The sequence below is a fragment of the Malaclemys terrapin genome, chromosome 6 (genome assembly GCF_027887155.1).
Source record: "Malaclemys terrapin pileata isolate rMalTer1 chromosome 6, rMalTer1.hap1, whole genome shotgun sequence".
Classification (NCBI taxonomy): domain Eukaryota; kingdom Metazoa; phylum Chordata; order Testudines; family Emydidae; genus Malaclemys; species Malaclemys terrapin.
In genome coordinates, this window is record NC_071510.1 from 77,667,651 (window position 1) to 77,686,350 (window position 18,700).

Sequence of the window (18,700 nt, forward strand, 5' to 3'; positions counted from 1 at the left end):
AGAAGTTATGGAAGTGAAGATCTTATGTAAATCATCTCTCCTCTTGTGGCTGTTTACTTCATATATTCTTCACCAAAAGCAGCACTACAAAGAGTTTAATAAAGGCATGACACATTTATTTAGATTTTAACAGTGCCTATTTAATGTAAGCTGAAGCAAAACTGTAAGTGGGCAGGACAGATCCACTAGACCAGGGGTCGGCAACCTTTCAGAAGTAGTGTGCCGATTCTTCATTTATTCACTTTAATTTAAGGTTTCGCGTGCCAGTAATACATTTTAACGTTTTTAGGTCTCTTTCTATACATCTATAATATATAATTAAACTATTGTTGTATGTAAAGTAAATAAGGTTTTTAAAATGTTTAAGAAGCTTCATTTAAAATTAAATTAAAATGCAGAGCCCCCCCGACCGGTGGCCAGGACCTGGGCAGTGTGAGTGCCACTGAAAATCAGCTCACGTGCTGCCTTCGGCACACGTGCCATAGGTTGCCTACCCCTGCACTAGACTGTGGCTAGTCAGAGGACAGGTTAGCAATTATATGTTCTGGTTTTTTTTTTTTTTGGGGGGGGGGGGGTGTTTGAGGAAGAAATCTAAATTCTTTTATGTGATTATGTGAAGGAACGTTTACTGTGGATGATAGTTCAGGAAGAATTAACTTCAGTCATGAAGCTATTTAACTCAGTTGCTACTTTTCTTTAATACCAGAGAAGAAAGGCAAAAAAAGTGGGCCTGAAAAGTCAGTCACTTAGTGAAGGGCCACAAAATAAACTTCAGATCATGGCCTCTCTTCTTTTCAGTTGACTGACATTTTCTCTTATCCACATGTATTTAGACTGCAATGAGCATTATTCTGGAAAGCAGGCAGGTTGGCAGTTGGAGAACTGTTGTGGGAAGCAGAAAATTCAAAATGCCTGAAGAAGCATATTGTAGCTACCAAAGAAGGTTGGATTTGCATTGAATTGTCTGGGTGACTTGCAGCAGCTGTTGGAACAGGACTCCTTGATTCAGTAACTGCTAAGAAAGGATGTTTTGTACTGTTTAAACACAGAATTTGTGCTCCAGCATCAACTATTTCATACTACAGAGTCCTTGACTTCACTGGGTGTTTTGCCAGTGTCAAAGAGCAGTAATTATCAATAATATCAGTAAATATCCGTAATTGTCAGATTTCTTCCTCCATTCATTTTTGCCTAAATCAGTAATGGACCCAATATAAATACAGTCTTGGACTGGTGTTTAATAGTATACTGCTGCTCCAGATGCACAGAAAATCATAGTTTTGTGGATCTTAAAATAGCAACTATTTTTAAATTATAAGAAATAACTTGTTAGGCAAGTAATATCCTCTCTATAAAATATCTGGAGGCCTTCCTCTCTCAGACTATTTTTTTTGTCAGATTTTGATCTTAAGAGTTTGACAGTGTCCCTTTCACATTACTTTGATTATATTTAAAATCGGTTAAGTTTAAGTATAGAAAAACTTGGGGTGTTTAGAATTGTTGTTTGTAAAAAGTCGGAAGCACTGTCTGTGTTAAGTTTGTTGTTTTCAATATTGTGGAGGTTTTACAGAAAATATTAAACTTGGTCTGTCTTCTATCAGAACTTTACTGATGTTGGCTCTCTGTTTTCTAGATAAAACTGTATTGCGTCTTATTTTGCCATGGATACTCATAATAAAAGTGTTATCATAATAGTATCCAGTTATAATTTTCATATGTATTAGAATCATAGAAATATAGAGCTGGAAGGGATTGCAGTCACCCAGTCCAGCCAACTACCAAGTACAGTATATATCTAAGGTGTTTGTCTAACCTGTTCTTAAAATCCTGTAATGACAGTGATTCCACAACCTCCCTTGAAGCCTATTCCGGTACCTAACTATCCTTATAGTTACAAAGTTTTCCTCAGTATCTAAATCTAAAATCTCCCTTGCTGTAGATTAAGCCAATTACTTTTTGCCCTACCTTCAATGGACAGGGCTGTCATCTTTACAATAGCCCTTAATCGGTTTAAAGACTTATCAAGTCATACACACGTACTGTTTTCTCAAGACTAAACATGCCCAGTATTTAACCTTTCCTCATAAGTCGTTTTCTAAACTGTCTAGCATTTTTGTTGCTCTTCCCTGGGCTCTCTCCAATTTGTCCACATCTTTTGTGAAGTGTGTCACCTAAAACAGAACACAGTACTCCAGCTGTGGCCTTACCAGTGCAGAGTAGAATAGAATAACTAGCTCCTGTGCCTTAATGTATTTTAGTATATATTTTAAATGGAATATTTTTCCTTAATAACAGAAAAATTAAGATCTTTGTTCAAATGGAAGAGGATAGTAAATGTAAATTTTATAATTACATTTCTATCCTAATGTAAACTGCACTATAAACGTACTCATGATGGACAGATGCTGCAAGACATGATTTGGTCCTTTCTTTAGTAATGTGTTTGTACAAAAAAAAAGCATCTTAAGTTTCTTTCAACAAAATCCACACATGATTATATAATACAATTTTCTTCTTTTATTAGAAAAAGACTGCTGCCAGGAAGCATCCCCAAAAATAGGAAGTACAGTTTTACACAAACAAAAGGATGTGGAGGACGTGTTATCCTAAATTTTAGATGCCAAATTTTAGATGCCAATTAAATTAACCTACAATAGCGCTTCTAATTTAACAAAAGGGTAACAAGGTAGTGGCCCGCCTGAAAGGAATTGCCAGTGTTTTACCAGGGGGCTTATCTCTGACCTGCAGAGGGCTTCCCAGAGAAAACTAGTCTTGCTAACCCCTGAAAGGACACTGATACAGACTTCTACTCAAGGATTGACAGAAGCAGAAATTCTTTGAAAATGAAATTTATTGAACAGAAATAATTTTTAAAAAGTTTACTAAAGCAAGAAAAGATGCATAGGATTTAATAAAAAAAAAGAATTATACAATAAAGTGGTGCAGCAAAATAAGACAGACTGCATAACATACCTAACACATATAGAGCAGAGGTTCTCAAACTGTGGTCTGTGAGCTCCATTCAGGTGGTCTGCGGATAGTTCCCTCTAAGATGTGTAGCCGCCCAGGCACGCACAAGAGAATGAAAGACCATCCACCTAATTAGTGGAGCTGTGAGGTGTGACTCCACTAATTAGGTGCCTGTACCCTGGAGAAAAGATGCACATGTAAGGTGAGGTGGTGGCCTTGGGGGGAATAAGGGGTAGGTGGGAGGGGACAGTGGGGGTGGGGGTAATTTGGGATGTGCAGGGCTGCGGTGGCCAGAGAAAGAGGCGACTTTCCCCACCCCAGGGCTACGGCTGCCAGGGAGAGACGGCCCTCCTTCCCAGCTCGGGCTACCGTGGTGGGGGAGAGAGGGAGAGACCTGCCCCCCCTTCCCAGCCCAGTGGCGACCCCTCTCCTTCCCAGCCCCAGCTTGGGGGCTGCCATGGCGGGAAAGAGAGGCACATTCATCGCATTAGAAAGGTAAGACTAGTGATATTAAATGAGTTGTGTGCTTTTATTTGTACAACAAAAACAGTTAGTTTTTTTATATAGCACTTTTATCCAAAGCGCTTTACAATAGTTAGCTAACGGTACAAACAACATTTGGAAAGATCAATAAGTGGTCTGCTGAAACCCTCAGCAATTTTCAAGTTGTTCGTGGGGGAAAAAAAAATTGAGAACCACTGATATAGAGAATACAGTAGTTTCAATGTAACATGTATATAAAGATCCCACGTACAAAGGCTTTTAGTTTTAGCGTTACAATCTAACCCTATACTTAATACAATGTAGTATACATGGCCTCTATATACACATAAAAAACCATCATCATATTCACATATTTAAAAAGAAAACATTTACTTAACACTAACACTTAACATCCAGTGAGCACTGGCCAAGCGGACAGTGGGCAAGGGAGATCCCCAGGCACTCTTAAGAAAATAATTTGTAAGTTTACTGCAGTGGTCCCCAACCTTTTTCAGCCACCGTGGACCATGGCTGGCGGATGAGCATCCGCTGAAATGCCGCCGAGAAGCGGGCAATGTCAATAGGCATCGCCGCCAAAATGCTGCCGACAAGCAGTGTCATCCAGAGGCGTCGCCGCTGAAATGCTGCCAATTTTCGGCGGTGACACCTCTGGAAGACGCTGCTTGTCAGCAGCATTTTGGCGGATGCTCGTCTGCCAGTCAGTATACGGGTGCACATAGATGGGGACCACTGAATTACTGTTACACTCACACTAAAATCCCTCTGACTCATCTTAGGTCTTTCTGGTGTGTCAATATAAAAGATGAAGATGTCTGTGCCTGGAGAAAAGGGTCTATCTTTATTTAAATGTATATCATTAGGCTGAATTGCATCATTACAAACATATCCAATTCCCTGTTCTTCCATACAAGCCTCATGTTCAATGATTTTCCAAGTCTGATTTTGTTTTATTGCCAAGAATGTTTTCTGTTGATTGCATCACACTGGTGTTGACATTTAACCCAACTGATAAAATAGGAAATATCCATTCAGTTTAGGCATCAGACATCATATATGCAGTTGCTTGGTTCAATTGAGCATTGTATGTGAAGTTTACTATCTTCCACTGAGAAGATTTTTTATTTTTCAACCTCAGTGGCATATTTCCACATTTTCTTATTTCTAGAGGTAAAATTCCACTCATTCCATCTCCTATAATATCTTGAAAGCATTTTCCTCTTTCAGTTACCAACATTTCAGTCTTAGGGATTGTCTACATGTGAAAATTAATCCAGAATAAAAGGGGGGTGTGAATGTAAAGCAGATTTAACTATTCGTGATTAACTCCACGTGTGGAAGCTTTTATCCCAGAATAAGAGTGCATTATTTCAAATTACATAAATTCAGTGACAGGTTTCAGAGTAGCAGCTGTGTTAGTATCCGCAAAAGAACTGGAGTACTTGTGGCACCTTAGAGCCTAACAAATTTATTTGAGGATAGGCTTTCGTGGATTTGAGGATAGGCATCCACTTCTTCGGATGTATAGAATAGAACATATATTGAGGAGATATATATACACATACAGAGAGCATGAAAAGGTGGGAGTTGTCTTACCAATTCTGAGAGGCCAATTAAGTAAGAGAAAAAAAAACTAAGTGAATCAAGATAGCCCAGTACAGACAGTTTGATAAGAAGTGTGAGAATATTTACATGGGGAGATAGATTCAATGTTTGTAATGGCTCAGCCATTCCCAGTCTCTATTCAAGCCTAAATTGATTATATCTAGTTTGCATATCAATTCCAGCTCAACAGTTTCTCAATGGAGTTTGTTTTTGAAGCTTTTCTGTTGCAAAATTGCCACCCACAGGTCTGTTATTGAATGACCACAGGTTAAAATGTTCTCCTACTGGTTTTTGAATGTTATGATTCCTGATGTCTGTGTCCATTAATTCTTTTGCGTAGAGACTGTCTGGTTTGGCCAATGCACATGGCAGTGGGGCATTACTGGCACATGATGGCATATCACATTGGTAGATGTGCAGTTAAACAAGCCCCTGACGGCATGGCTGATGTGATTAGGTCCTATGATGATGTCACTTGAATAGGTATGTGGACAGAGTTGGCATTGGGCTTTGTTGCAAGGATAGGTTCCTGGGTCAGTGTTTTTGTTCAGTGATGTGTGGTTGCTGATGAGTATTTGCTTCAGGTTGGTGGGCTGTCTGTAAGCGAGGACAGGTCTGTCTCCCAAGATCTGTGAGAGTGAGGGATCATCTTTCAGGATAGGTTGTAGATCTTTGATGCGCTGGAGAGGCTTTAGTTGGGGGCTGAAGGTGACAGCTAGTGGTGTTCTGTTATTTTCTTTGTTGGGCCTGTCTTGGTAGGAGGTGACTTCTGGGTACTCATCTGGCTCTGTCAATCTGTTTTTTCACTTCAGTAGGTGGGTATTTTAGTTTTAAGAGTGCTTGATAGAGATCTTGTAGGTGCTTGTCTCTGTCTGAGGGATTGGAGCAAATGCGATTGTATCTTAGAGCTTGGCTGTAGACAATGGATCTTGTGGGGTGTCCTGGATGGAAGCTGGAGGCATGTAGGTAAGTATAGCGGTGAGTAGGTTTCCAGTATAGGGTGAATTCAGTGAATTAACCCATTTTGGAATAAAACTCTCACTTTGGAATAAGAATGTCCACCCATGGAACTAATCTGAAATAATTCCCCATGTAGACAAGTTTGAGCAAGCTGTCCTTGTCATGTAGCCAGTGTGTCATATTAGTGGGGGTATCAGTTGCATCTGTAATAAATCAGAAATAAAGCTGGGTGTCTTGTGTATTTTTTGGCAATGAAACAACATGTCTCAGCACCTCTCCAAGTGGTCTCCTGGTTTCTGAAGAGGAGGGGGAACAGAATAGTTCCTTGTGGGAGCCCACAAATGAAGACTTTGCTGGAAGAGGAGCAGTTGCCCATCATTACTCTCTGAGCCGGCTGGAAAAGAAAGATTAGAGCACTATTGCTCTGATGTCTGGGTCAGCAATGCCTTGCAGTTGACAGTCAAAAGTTGTGGAGAGGTTACATATTATGAAATCTGAGATTGTCCTCTCTTCATTCCTTAGTATTATTAGGGCTATCTCCATGCCATGTCTTGGTCTGAAGTTGAATTGCAGGGTATCCAAGATGTCAGCAAAAGTCATACCTAGATGAAACATGGATACCAGTACTTTCTGAATGGTTTTGCATGAGTTGGAGATTCTCAGTCAAATGCTGGCTTTCTGAGAATCATGAACATTGTTACAATTTTCAGTAGGATTTTCATTGACCATTTCTAATAGCAACAGGAAGTTTTCTTTATTGCCATTCCTCATCCCAGAGATACACCTCAGTTTCGCAGGTGATGTGTCAAAAATTTCTCAGCGTTTCTTCAGCTTCATTGTGTGCTAAACATACACAAGTGGCAGAGTTGGTAATGTCATCTGATCTGCTATATAGTTTCCTTCCTGTGTGCATTCATCTCAACTCTTTTGTGAAGCAGGAGGAAAGCTCTTCACAGCAGTTGGCAGTGGTTTGGTCCAATGTTAGGAGCTTCAGGTGCACAGTACCTCTCAAAAACAGGAACGTAATTTTTTCCCTATATTTTTCAAAATCAATTTTATTTCAGTTGCTTTCTGGGTTTGTACATTTTTATGTATAGAAATTTTAGATGCTTGTATGAGCAGTGTTCTACATTCAAATTGTATTGTTTTGTTATAGCAAACTAAACCTTGTGTTCTGTAACTTCACAGCAGAAACTGTATTATGTTGTAGCAGTCCTCAGTCAATGACCACAGAGTGTCTCTACGTTTTATTTGCCAATTTAAAAAAAAATAATCTTTTCAGTTACTTCTAGTATCTTACTTTCTCTTTATCTCAAACAAACACTGCTGTCATCAGGGAACATCTCTTCCTTTGCAAGAGAATTGTGCTAGAAAAATAGGAAATCTCACTGCTAAGGATAAAATTTTCAGGAGCAGGAAACAAGGCATCTCCACTGCTGGGTCCCAAACATGTATCACTAGCAATCAGAATGAACCTTAGTCCAACTGCTCTTAGAGCAGAAAAATAGCTGCAATCAAAGGAAATGAAAAATGAAGATGTAGGAGAGAAGGAAAAGGCATAGGCAGGGAATTATGGATGAAGAAAAATAAAACTTTTCAAAGTTAAATTAAGGACAGAACAGAGTCCATTTTGACTAATTTTGTGTTTCTTAATTATTGTACTTACTGCTTAAGTACTACAGTGATTTCAGTAAGATCTCTCGTGTCTGAAAAATTGTACTGTGTGGTATTTCAGCATTTCACTTCCAAATGGAACCAGGAAGTGCAGAAGCATGGAGAACTGAAAAATGGGAAAACAGTAATTAAACGTTATTTGAACTTCAAGTGATGTTTGGTTCAAGTTATGGTGATGGTTTGGTCAGTTCATATTTTAAATCATATTGTAAATCAGTTAATACCGCCTTAAAGAAAATACAACCAAATTATAGTATCTTGTCACTGCTATTCCTTGCCTTTATAAACACAGTAGTTATTTAGTGTTCATTAGCTATAAGCCTAACCACTGTAAATGCAAGTAAACATATTTGTCCACTCATTGAGATTCACCAGTCATTTCATAACAAGTGACTGAATAAGTGACAGATACACGCCATCTGGTGGTTTACCTGCATATGTACAGCTTAGAGCTCAACCATCATTCTCCTTTTTTAGGAAATCCTTTTCCAGTGTTGTCCTTTTGATAACTAGCAGAACAACAGAAACATTTAAAAAGGTACTGAAAGGGAACAGATCCCTCTGAAGAATACATCAAAATAACATGAAAGTGAAACTACATCTGAAGTTAGAAATTTCAAGATTTAGCTAAATAGCTGCAGAATGAACAGGAGTATATGTAGCACCTTAGAGACTAACAAATTTATTAGAGCATAAGCTTTCGTGGACTACAGAGCACTTCTTCGGACGCATCCTGTTCTTTTTGCGGATACAGACAAACAGGGCTGCTACTCAAATCTAGCTGCAGAATGTTTCCCTTTATTTTCAAACCATCTTATCACTGTGCTATCCAAGTGATTTGTTCTGAAAAATCAATATTTGGTTCTTCAAGCTGCTCTCTTTCATTAGCTGCCAACAACATGTAGGGGCTATTCCAGTGGTTTAGAGGTTAGCTTCCATTCTGTGTGTAACAGTGCATGAGTAAGGGGAAAAAATATTAAACAAGGTAGTAGAGAGTAAGGAAAAGGAGGAAAAAAATAGAGGGCACAGTAAAGGCCACACTCAGCAGGGAGGGCATCCTGGGGTAGAGGGCAAAGCAGAAAACAGAGTGGGGAACAAAATGACAGACAAAGACCACAAAATGTAAATGGAAGAGAGACAGGAGCAGGATTTGCCTACCAAAGGGAAGGGAGGCCATGCCCATGCAATAGTAACAGAGATGCTCTAGGAACACAGCCTGTGGTGAGTATGTGATGTGGGAGCTGGAACGAAGATCCACTAAGCACCTCCCATATAGTCCACCAAAGATCCATTAGCTAGAAACAAACTTCATTCTCTACTGAGCTGGGCTGGATTCAGACTGGTGACCTAGAGGGGAAAGGCTCCAATACATTAGCAGTGTTCTAAGGCATTGAGCCTTCCCGTAAGTGAATACTTAAGAAGGGGTCCTCACTATTGCTGACCTCAAAAGTTTAATCATCATGAACCAGACTCCAAAAATCATGAATATAAAAAAAAAAAAAAAGATTCTGGTCTATTGTCTGATTTCTGAACTCCTAAAATTGTCTCACATGCATTGAGGATGGGCAGGAGTTCAAAAATCAGAAGATAGACCAGAATCATTTGATTTTTGGAGTTTAGTTCATGACTTAAAATTTTTAGGATGGCAACAGTGATTAGTGTTGCCAAGTCTCACAATTTTATAGTGACGAGGACCATTTTGGTCCCCTCTGTCAGAGCTTTTGCTAGAAGACCCAAATAAAATCAAGGCCCCATATGCTAGGCATTCTTCAGCCATATAATAAAAGACAGGCTTGGTTTACATAGGGAGTTTAAACAGGACTAAACACCTGTGTACACAGGATACAATTCATTATAGCGCACTGACTGCATTTATTACAAATTTTGGAGTCCTTTTGAAGTGTACTAACTTTGCTGCAAATCAAGTTAATTCGGTCTATTGTTCATGTGTAGGCAATGCTACTGCAAACTGCTTTGGCAGCCTTCCAATTCTTATCCTACCCTACTTTTCAGGTAACCATTATTGGCCTCTGTTTACCTGCGTGCCCTCCCCTGGTTTGGGGTCAAGTTGACCAGATGTTCCCTCCCCTGTTTATAAGCTGGAGTACAGCCAGATTTTGTCTATTTGCTTCTTGATTTCCATTTTATTACAATAGCTGTGATAATATTCCAAGAGCCCTACAATATGCCTTGAGCAGCTTCTTGGAGCTGGGGTGAGGTAGAGCCTGTGAAGGAAACCTTGGCATGTCTTTTTATAATACCTTAATATTTATATTTTAATTTATTATGTTATAGTGTTGTACTAGCTTCTGTTCGAGGTGCCCCATGGCTGCTGATGATTATGGCGGATGAGAGCTAGAAGATTTTCTGAGTCCCAGGTCCCTGCCTTGCTCCCTCTATCAGCCCATGCTGTCTATTTGTCCCTCGGTCTTCCATACACCTTTTCAAAATGGTGGATACTCTGGCCAAATAATTGGCCTCTATCTCATGATGAAGCCCAAGTTAGTGACCATTTTCAAGACCACACACTGGAAGGCACATGCTCATGTATCTATTTTTCTTTCCCCTTCCCTTTGCTTGGCAAATGTTATCTTCCCCTCCCACATTTGCCACCTCAAAATGGTGGCTGGCAGCATATCACAGTTGCAGCTTTTATCCCCTCCCTCCCTGCAGGGGATTCAAATAAGGAAAACATTCTTTTGTGAAAACTGTAATGTTTACTGAGGCAGTGGTTACAGAGAGAGTTTGATTAGCATTCTCACTTTACATGAGGTAGACATTGACACTGCATGTCTGTAAAAGCAACAAAGAGTACTGATCCCCTACAAATGCCCTGTAAACACTCATTCTTACAGCCTGGTAACAGTGAATGCTTCAGGCAATCATTGCAGAACCCTATTTTTCTCTGCACGTTCAACATGTCTGTAGGGGAGATAAAGCAAAAGGTAAGGCTGAAAAATTGTTCAGAGATTATGAGGAAGAGCTGCATACTCCACCCCTCTCCAGGGAAAGCTTGCAGTCAGAAGCTCCTTCTTCCACTCCTCCAGCACTTCTAGAGGAACCATCTTGGTGAATAACTTCACAGCATCTCTCATTGGTCTGTCCTTTGCCTTTTTTAAATAAGGTCACTCTTTGCCTCCTACTCACCTGCCTCAAGGTAATGTCATCCAGGGTCAGGACAGCCTAAATGTTGAAGGGATTACTATATAACTCACCCCTAGATTCACCCCACTAACTCTTCTGATACTATATAAGCACCTCCTAGGCACAGGAAAACTGCAAAGCCAGACCAGGAACATATATCCCCTCCCACAAAATCTCTGGGGTACAACTGCAAAGCCAAACAGCACATACTGAATGGACAAAAATCCCAATTCACACACCACTTACCATCTCTGAGGTTCCCCCACAGGCTGGGAAGAATCTCAGGGATGTAAAACCAGAAATGCATGTAAAAATATACTATCAAAGCACCACCCCAAATATGAACAATAAATGTCTTTTTCCTAATATTCCACCACTACGGCACCTGCACTGGCCAGACCCTTGAGGTCAGAGACTTTGTCAGTGACTGAGTGTCTAGCAAACCTGAGGGGGAGAAAAAGAGAGTCATGATGAAATGTTCACAGACATCATTACATTGTCCCCACTCAAAAAAAATAAATAAATAAAAAAATGCAGAGGTGGAGGCAGTATCTGAGGACAGAGAGGCAATCTGGCAAAGAGCTTTCCTGGGAGATCATTGCAGTGGAAAAGGACAGCGTCACATTTGCCAGAGAAAGCACTGTCATGGCCAAAGACAGTATAAGAAAAGACAGGAAGATGCAGAGGCAACTCCTGGCGGCAATACAAAGCCAAAGTGCCCTACTGCCCCACATGTTACTATTAGGGCAGAAGGCAATGCAGTACTGCAAACCAACCCCCAGTCACGTTATCCACCTCCGGGACAATATAGACTACTGGGAACATCTCCTCCTCCCTGCTGTACCTGCAGGACTGCTCCCAGAGGCAGTTCCCCTTACAGACCCCAGCTCAGGACACTGAGAACAGTGGCACATGGAACCCTAGCTTTTTTGAGCCCTCTATTACCCCTGGTACCAGCCTTGGTACTCAACACCATAAGCTCCACAAACAAGAAAAGACAGGGCCAAGACATATACTCACCTATGACTTTAAGCCCCTCTCTACCCCTTGCACTGTGCTCTGCATTGCACAGTTGTACTTAGCAGTTTTGTTTCATTGCTTGTATACTGAAAGAGTTCTTTGTAGTTAGATAGTGTTTTTAAATATATTGTTTCATAATTAAAAGTTGTTTTCATTTTCATTTCAGATGAGGTTAATTTGTGTTTGGTATATAACAGATTGTTTAATAATAACCATTCATTTTACACTGACAATAACTAAGTTTGCACTAATTCATGTTTTCCAAACACATGTAAGCAAAGACACTGTTGTCAGTTGGCTTGCACATTTGTGCTTTTTCCGTGTGCTATCCCAGCAATGCGCAGATAGCTGGTTCAGCAGATCTTGACAGTACTACCCAGTGCGGTTAAGTGCTGGAGGCTGGAATGTCATTTCCTCGGTAACTCTGTTTAGGCTGCAGTGCTTCTGTCCTTGGAGCGCCAATGTTATTAGTATATAGTGCAGCGTATTAATTCTGCAAACCTCAATGTTACTAATAAAGGAAGACCATCGGCAGTTTGGTGGCAAAGGCGCTTGGCCAAGTTTATTGTCAATGAAACATGGTACTAGCTTTCTGGATCAACACATGTATGCTGGTTACAATGGACTCAGCTCAGTCCATTCATCCCTATTCGTTATTTTGTCAAGCCATCTTATATTGTACTAGATTGGGATGTATCTGTTCTAGCTGGAAAATATTTATGTAAATATCTAGTGCCTACTACACTAGCAGCAACGTTGCCAAGTTCATGTACTGGACCATGAACTTGTAAGCATGTGTTTTAATACATGGCCTGACTTTGGTTCACAGCCTCTGATTCAGGCCTCAGATCTTGCACTAGGTCCAGTGCGCCAGGTACAATAGGGATTGCCATGACAGTGAACTTCCACCACCCTAAATAACAATGAACTGCACAAAGAACGTCCAACTCCCCTTCCCCCTCATCGGTTAACAGAGGGATGTACAACTGCACAATTTCAGGCCTAAGACTCAAAATAAGAGCAATAGGCATCTCTGACAATATCACCCTGCCTGTTTGCACTTTGTATTGGACGGCTTGCTGGTTGCTTATACCATCAAGCAACTCTCTGCAACTCAGTTTCCTACCCATCACTAATGTTTTCTCCCTTACTCTCACAAATATTATGCAAAATACAACAAGCTGCTTTAATCTTTGGGATTTTTTCCTGCTACTTCCAACCTATTGCATAAACGGAACCATCTCCATTTCAAATGCACAGTCTGCAACTACTGAGGCGATATTAAACTGTTTTTTCCTTCTATCCAAGCAGAGGATACAGCCAGTCTCCCAGAACAACGTCCTCGCTATGTCCACAGTGTTCCTGGGGACAAACAGTCCTTTCTCCATTAATTTTAAATAGAGCAAAGTTCCAAAAGATTATGGACCCTTCCAGACCACCCGAACTCTTCAGCTGCAAGATGAGCACTGGGAATTCATAGAGGATATCTTACCAGTACTTTCCACTTTAAAATGTGCTACAACTGCCATGTCTGCTGAATAGTCAGTGTCAATTTCAACTATTTATCCAATTTGCAACAGTCTTCTCCAAACTGACCTCAGAAGCGAAGCTCCTGTCAAAAACAGAAAAGTTGCCGATTTCAAGGGCTGCTGTTTGTCATTCTCTGGAGCATCACATGAAACCCAATGATCCTGTCTTAACTGCCAAACCTGCACTTATTGCCTCCTTGTTAGAGCCACGTCATGAACACATGCGGTTTCTTTTACCTGTTGTCCAGATTGCAGAAGCTTTGATTTAGCAGCGACTTGCATCAATGTTAGAAATAGAAGAACCTCCGAGTGCTAGGGCTGAACCGAGAAGTGCTGAACTGGATTAGCCAATAGAGCCAGCACCGGAAAAAATGCATGAAACTCGGAAGAGTGCTGTAGTGATGCTTTTACGTGAAAGTTACGCCAAAAAGGAGAATGCAGTAGAAAATGAACTGGAAAATTACTTCAGGGAGCCTTGTCCTTCATTGGAATGTAGTCCATTGAAGTGGTGGAAGGCCAATGAATACGGAAAACTGGCAAACAGTTACCTGCGCATTCCAGGAACGTCTGTGCCTGCAAAACATGTGTTTTTCCAACTCTGGCCTTACTGTTAATTGGCTGCGCACAAGACTGACACCAGAGCATGTAAACATGATAATTTTTCTTAACAAAAATCAACAGTAGAGTTGAAATTCTGATCTGACTTTTTGTGGTTTTGGACGGCTCACGGATATTATGTAAAAAGTTAAACAAAAAAGTAGGTTTTAGTTTTACACATAAGACTGGCTGTTTTTGTTGTTAATAAAAGCACTTGACAAAGATAATATATATGTGCAGTAGATTCATTGTGAACCAGTGATAGTGGGGGTGTTGAAAGCCAGCCCACTCCTTACCCCAGGGAGCAGAGCCATGTCTCTGGGGGGGGACGGGGGGGGAGGCTGAGGCCAAGCTGAGGGCAGGCAGGGGCCAGGAGTGCAGGGTTAGATGTTAATTGCAGTGATTCTTATATCCATAGTATTAACTGCTTGCTGTATTTGGGGCAGGAAAACAAAGGACATATTGGTAGGACCTTTGGAGTATTTTCACCATCCTAAAGAAGATTAACCAGAGATCACAAGATCAATTTCCTGCCATTACAAGATGAAAACACTGGTCATTTGTGCTTCTTAGTTTCTCTAAAACCCCTGCAAGATAGGATACTTTTTGTGCGCCTGGCCCCAAACATATTTGTGGGCCCCCATGGGGCAAGGTGCAGGGGGGTGGGACGGTCAGTCTACAGAGTGAAGGGCAGGCTGGGGGCAATGAGGCACAGCATGGCGGGAGCAGCCCAGCAGGAGGGCACTGTTTACAAACTTGCAACTTCCAGACGCACACTGGCCTGCCCAGCCCTGTGCTGCCAGCATGCCCCTTCCCCTTGAGGGCAGGCCCGCACCACACCGCCCCCCAGCTCAGTGCCCCACCCTTATGCCCAGCGCCCCCTCCTCCAGAGACCTCCACCACAGATCTCTATGCCCAGCCCCCACCCCTCCCAGAGACCTCCCCTGCTGGCCTCCCACCACAACTGGACAGCACCCTGCACATCACACCACTTGCCCAGCGCCCCCCATCCATAGACCTCCCCACGACCTTCCTCACAGTCCCACCATCACAGCTACACAGCACCCCATATTCCTGAGGGGATTCTGCACCAAAAAATTAAAAATTCTGCTCACAATTTTAAAATTCTGCAAATTTTATCAATAAATAAATGTGGAGGCTCCAACATGGCAGTGGGAAGCACAGGCCACTGGTTGCATGGAGGTGGGAGATTACCCTGCAGCCTCCCCCCACCCCACAACAGGGACTCGGCAGTGAGGCGGCACCCGACCCTGACACAGTGCAAGGACTAGGCCTGCCCCCCTGTGCCAGGCGCACCAGGTGTGAGTGAGCAGGCTCAGCCCAGCAGCAGGATCCAAGTGCAGAGGGACTTATTGTGGGGATAAGAGAGTTCTCTGTGGGGCAATCTGGGTGCGGGCAGCTCAGTGGGAGATTTGGATGCACAGAAGCTCATTGGGGGGTTCCAGGTGCAAGGGCAATGGGGCTCTGCAGGGGATCCAGGTGAAGGCTTGTCAGGGTGAGAGTTCAATGGGCCTGCTTAACAGGGAAGCCCCAGCTTCTGCCAAGGGTATGCCGCATGCTGGGCTCCAGCTTCCCTCCTGCCCTGCTTCCCCCATCCCCTTCTCTTCTCCATCCCATGCCCCTTCCCCACTGCTCCAGCTCCTCCCCACCCTACCGCATTCCTTTTCCGCTGCCTCTTTCCCCCTAACCCCAGCCTGCCCCTGCCCTTCCCCACCATAGGCACTCACTGTTGTATGGAAAACTGGATGGCTCCCAGTACATAGAAGGGGAGCTCAACCAGCACTAGGACCCAGAAAGTGGCATCTTCTTAGCAGCACCCTCTTTTTTCAGTTTGCAGAAAGGGGAGGAGGCAGTGGCATGTGACTGTGTGCCTCCATGCCTCACCTTTGTTTGGGGGCACTGCCCCCAAACTAAGCCCATGGGCGTTCTCAGCTGCCACGCCCCTCCCTTTGTTCTTCGGTCACTTTTGAAAGGGAAGCAAAGAAATCTGCAGGGGATCTGTTTTCATTCTCCCAGGAGTACCCCACATAGAACCCCCACAGACCCTCCAGAGAGCCACTCCTCAACACCCTTCCTGCCCCCCAGCCACACTCACTGGGCTGCTGGAAGTGACTATGTCCATGCATGAGCTGAGCCTGCAGCACTACTGGGGCCAGTCCAGGATCCCTCTGGCCCCTTGGAAATGACACAACCAGCCAGGACAGAGCGGGAGCCCGGCCTGCCCCGGCCAGGCTCCCTCAGGACCCACATGCCTGGAGGAGTACAGTAGGGCCATCCCTAGACATTGTGGTGCCCTATGCAGCCCCCCCCCCCATGGGGGGGAACTGTGCCCAAAGTCTGTGGGGGCAGGAGCAGGCTTGGGGGGGCAGAAGGGAAACCGCCCCCCAGCACAAGTCTGCTCCCCTGGCTCTCAGCCTTGGGGGAAAGGAGGGGGAACCACACCCCCAGCAGTCACCGGTGGCGCCTGGGAGCAGGGGCGGAGGCAGCTTGCCGGCCAGGGGATCAGGCTGGCCGCTGGAGCAGCATGCAGCTGCATAGTTTGCATATGGGTAAGGATGGCCCTGGGGCCCAGCCCACCACTCACACCCCAGGGGTTAGGCGGGAAAGAGGGGGGTAAAGAGGAGTGAACAGTGGGTGGGGCCTCGTCCAAGCAGAACCCAGGCAGAGCGGGTTGGAGAGGTGGGGCCACAGTCTGGACAGCGGGGCCCCTTCTGAGTGTGGGCCCAGCACCATGAAGCCACTGGTGCCATGGTAAACCCGGTACTAAGAAATATATCTGATACATATATATACACATACATATATATACACATATATACACATACACATATATACACATACACATATATACACATACACATATATACACATACATACACATACACATATATACACATATATACACATACATATATATACACATATATACACATACATATATATACACATATATACACATACATATATATACACATATATACACATACATATATATATATATATATATATATATAAAATGGATCTAGTAGGGCTGGCAGCAGAGCGCACGGTGGCAATGGGGCTGGCAATTGGGAGGGACCCCGGGCATGAGGTCAGCAGCTGGGATGCTGGATGCGCCGGGCGAGAGTAGAGCCCCAGGTGCAGCAGCAGCAGAGCCCTGGACTTGGGGCAGGCAGCTGGGATGGACACCGGGCACCAGCAGGTCAGAAGCCAGGATGGACCCCAGGTGCGGGGCCGGCAGCCGGGACAGGCCCCAGGCATGCCAGGATGCTGGGTGGCAGCAGGGAGCACTTTGTGGGGCTACCCCTGGACCAGTGACAGGTGCATGAGCAGCCCAGTCATTGGAACTAAGCAAGGAGAAGCCAGTGGAAAAAATGAAAAGGGGCCACTGTGGTCTCACCTTGGGCTCAGGGGCACGCTCTATACCTACAAACCCTACCTCCCTTTTCACGGATTCACACACAAAAAAGTAAAACAGTATGCCTCAATCATGCAACAGATCAATTTGGCACATTAGCCAGGAGGAAGCAGACTGGGAGTGTTTTCCACCACAACCCCATCCCTCCCGTTTTGCAACCATCCCCCCCCAGAGGAAGCAGACCGGGAGTGTTTACCAAACTGCTACGCTGCGTGGCAGAAACCGCTCCCAGTAGCAAAAGGGGAGGGGAGCACTTTGTGGGGCTACACCGGCAGCCGGGACCCTTGGTGGAGTTTAATCATTAACAGATTAAACTCTTACATCCCTAATCTGTATGGTTTGTGGTTTTTTTTTTTTTTACTTGATTACTGTACACTGATCTACAGTTGACACTCTCTGAGATCAAACCAATGAAGCAGAAATGGTGTGTAGCAAATAGGCTCATCCTACTCCCTTAGAGGGAGGCGAGTCAATGTGTTCTTTTATTTTCAATTTCATTCAATAGTAGAGTGGTGCTACTCTACTACTGTGCTACGTATATTGCTTATGACAGAAAGCAACAGGTTATGTTGATAAAACAAATATTCTCTTGTCCTGTGCAAAAGTACTCTCTTAGAAAGAGGAGGGCCCACCTGGGGCATGAATCTCCATGGGTGAATAAAAAAAAGTTTAGGGATTTTAAATATATACTTGGTACAAAAAAATGGCAAAGTGCTCAAAAGTTGGCAAATCGCACAACTAACTCTAACTGTGCAACCTTAATTCCTAACCCCTAGTATCATAATGCATGTTACGTACAATTATTAATTACATGCTCACCTACTATATTTTCCCACATCGATCTTCAGCAGGGTTTTAACCCGAGCCTTTTACTAGCAGTTGTCTTCCACGGGCCCCAGCCAGTAAAGGACAGGGAGAGCCGAGTAGCGGCAGCGGATTCCGGTGGCTGGGGCAGTGAGGCCAAGCTCCCAGCGCCGGGAGATGAGAGCACAGCCCTGCGCCCATCTCTGCCCGCGGCCCCCGATGCGAGCCCTGACGGAGCAATAGGGGCGGGGAAGCGCAGAGTTCAAACGGTGCCTAGACGGGCTCCATCCAGGCAAGGTCCTGAGCGCCGTCCGGCTCCACTGGGACCGGCCCACCTCAGCGTTCCTCCGCCTCTCCCGGCAGCCTCCTGAGCGTCCCAGGCTGGCCCGCTGCAAACCCCGGGCAGGGGCGGCCTGACGCCAGTGGGAGGGAGGCGCCTCAAAGCTACATCCGGCAT

General features: G+C 43.8%; 1 protein-coding gene across 1 annotated transcript in view; it reads right to left on the reverse strand.

Moving 5' to 3' along the window:
* POLR3G (RNA polymerase III subunit G) overlaps positions 1-18,642 on the reverse strand; it is a 45,298-nt gene extending 26,656 nt beyond the window's left edge. The window contains exon 1 of the mRNA XM_054031341.1: positions 18,259-18,642. The gene's annotated coding sequence lies outside the window, so the exon portion shown is untranslated. The remainder of the gene's footprint in view (positions 1-18,258) is intronic.
* Positions 18,643-18,700: the final 58 nt, after the last annotated feature.